Source organism: Amphimedon queenslandica, unplaced genomic scaffold (assembly GCF_000090795.2).
Source record: "Amphimedon queenslandica unplaced genomic scaffold, v1.1 AMPQUscaffold_13282, whole genome shotgun sequence".
Lineage (NCBI taxonomy): Eukaryota > Metazoa > Porifera > Demospongiae > Haplosclerida > Niphatidae > Amphimedon > Amphimedon queenslandica.
This window is the reverse complement of record NW_003546482.1, coordinates 29,229-32,341: the sequence shown is the minus strand read 5'-3', so window position 1 is coordinate 32,341 and position 3,113 is coordinate 29,229. Positions and strand designations below refer to the sequence as shown.

At 35.0% G+C, this 3,113-nt stretch overlaps 1 long non-coding RNA gene across 1 annotated transcript; it reads left to right on the top strand.

Annotated features, from left to right (window-relative positions):
* The first annotated feature begins 1,590 nt into the window (after positions 1-1,590).
* LOC109583790 (uncharacterized) lies at positions 1,591-1,909 on the top strand. Its single transcript, XR_002185696.1, has 2 exons — positions 1,591-1,826; positions 1,871-1,909. It is a non-coding gene; the product is annotated as an uncharacterized LOC109583790 (long non-coding RNA).
* Positions 1,910-3,113: the final 1,204 nt, after the last annotated feature.

Sequence of the window (3,113 nt, the reverse complement as noted above, 5' to 3'; positions counted from 1 at the left end):
ATAGTTTTAACCTCACACTTTCAGTCTACACGAAGGCCCTACACAATTGTGAACGGGTCCTTTATGGCTTCACTTCCTGATACGTCACTGATAAAATGATATTCATTGCCAATGGCTTATGAATATAATTAAAATCATTCAAAATTTGAACCACGTGTAGCTGATAAGCTGATAATTAGGCAATTTTTGAAAAACATAGCAACTTTGAGGGAAAATTTACCTGAATAAAATAAGACCCAGCAACTGAGGAGTCTCACAATGTATTAAGCAAAGGTAAGTACAGTACCAGACACTTGGCAAAGGCCTTGCACTGATTTGCACAAAAATCAAAGTTGCTTTGTGGCTAAAAAGTGAAGATGGTGGCTGCGCAAGTAGAAGTGTATCTCCTAAACAGAAGCACAGATGCAGCTCATTCTTAATAATAGCAGGAGAGTTGGTTCTATCTGTATATGGTAAAATAAAGAGAACAGCTCTTGTATCTAAAGGATTTTAGGTCGCCTAATTGTGGCCAAGTTTACGGCACTTTTTCTACAATTCTATATGCTCCATTAAGATTGAAACTAGCAGGACATGTAGACTATACCTTCCTAAGTCTATGGAAAGACTTTAGAGGTTCCAGGTAGTCTGTGAATGATTTGCACAAAAATCAAAGTCAAACAATTTTTATTAAACAAATAATTTTCACGATGGCATATCTTTGCTTAAACTTCGCACAAGAGATCAAAACTTGTTTCTTTACAACAAGCAACTTCTCTTTTAATGATGCTAGTTACAGCACTGTTTAAGTGTCTATGTAAGAGAAATAAGTGGGTATCCATTACAGCATGAGTGAAACCATATGATTTCCTGCACTTCCGGTGTTCAGAGAAGTGTAGGGCCTTTGTGTAGTCTGTTTACACAAAATTGGGTAAAGACCCTATTAAATATGAAATCTGCATTGTACAAGAACAGAGTATTAAATAAGAAATCTGCATTGTACAAGAACAGAGTACAGCCTGTTAAATGTAGATTTTCCATGTAGCACAAAAATGACAATGTACAAACCACAATATTACAAATGCGTGTAAATGAAGACAAAGGCAAGCTATGCAGTAATTAAAACAAAAGATTCTTCTTAATTAAACATAAGCCATGTAATGAAACAAAGTATGTACAGCACAGCTTTTCACAAATCAGATTACTCTGCATTTCCCAACTATACTCCCATACAAGAGCGTAGGGAGAAAAAAAGGAAGGGGTAGGCTATTAGCAAAAAAGGGGACGCGAAGCGCACCGCAATTTGACCACGCCCACTTTTACGGCCGCAAAATGGGCCTGTTCTCGCAATATGGAGATTCATTTACTCTAATATCTATGGTTCTATTAACTGCTTCACACTCAGACTCAGATGAGGACTCAGGCAAGACTCAAGGTAGCAGCACGATCAACAAAATCATCATTCACAAGATCATCATCTTCAATCTCCTCATGCTCATCTTCAGTACAAATAGTCTATATGGCTGTGGTTGACTACTAATATACTCAACTAAAAATTGCATAAAAATTCACAAAGCTTTTGTTTTTTTGCAGCTGGCATTGTAATGGCTTCGCTTAAAGTTAAATTTTTATAATTTTATTAAGCTAGCTAATTAATTAAGTTAATTATGTAAAGACTCCACCTTAATAAATTATAGTAATTGTCCTAAAATGGCTGTTTTTCTTTTCTTTCTCCTGTCTCTGTTTGCCTGTGTCAAAAGTGACTGAGTGAGTAACTGCCAGTTGAGACAGCTACCCTAAACTTCTATAATCTTTGGTCATAAGTGACTTAAGGCAGAAACTCAATATAGGTAAACTACTAAACTTCAATTCTGACTTCTGAACTTCAGGGTAGGCTATAGCCTACCCTAGCCTTATGCTAGCTACGCCCTTGCTCCCATACAATGTAGAAACCAAGGCAGCACTAAAAAAGCATAGGTAAAAAGCTACATGTATTACAGTTAATAAATACATGGAGTGAAATGAGACTTAGTATAAAGTATAGTTTATCAAATGAGATGTACAAATATTAACAAATGGGAATAATATGTTTACATGCCCCTACCGTCACTTTCTCTACCTGCACATTTAAACTATAAGAGCTAATACGTATACACACATGTACTTGTAGTGTAAGTAATACAAGTGTGTGTACTTTGTTATAAATTTACATTGTGGCCATAACATAACAAATATAAATCTGCTAAACCTTAATTTGTCCTCTTCCTCTCTCTTTCTCTCGACTATATTCTCACTCTGTCCTATTATAGTGATCATAATTATTGTACACTTAGTATTATTGACATTATACTTTTAATAAATTCATACAATTCATTGGATTTAGGACGCTTCTCCATTCTATACTCCAGACATCTATCCGTAATAGATGACTAACCTGGTAAGGTCAATTTCTTGATATTGATTATAGACATAATGATTCTGCAAAAGAGTACACATCTGATGATGAAGATTGTTTTTTAAGACCGTCCCTCACATCTGGCACAATCTGATGATTTTTCTTGTATATATCTTTTTTTATTGAGGGCAAATGATATAGCGTAGCATTTTCTTCAAAGCATGCTTTGCCAATATCTATAATGCGACTCTATGGTTTCTCCACATTTAACCAGAGCAATATTATCACTTTTAAGTCATTATGTAAAATCACACCATTTCAATGATTATGTAGATACAGCAAATCTCTTGCTATTCCTAGTAACAGTATTTTCCAGGAAAGAGTAACATCTTTATCAAGCATTGAGTGAACAGTGTATGAGGTTCAATCTATATTACGGAATGCTTTCAGTAAATTTTTATACCAATTAGATGTAAAAAAAAGTCCAAAAAGGAAGGAAATATTTTGATGGCGACATTGAGACAACATGTATGCCTCATTGTTATATGAAGAGCTATATAATACATCTTTCCTGAAAACTTTAACACAGACAGACTGAGGACCAGCTGATCCATAGTAGCATTTTCCAAAAACCCCTCTCCCCAGTACCTTTGCCTCATCAATAAAAATCTCTTCTTCATGAAAACAATGAATATCATTTAGAGCACTTAGAGGTATCACTTCACATCGAGTCACTAATGGA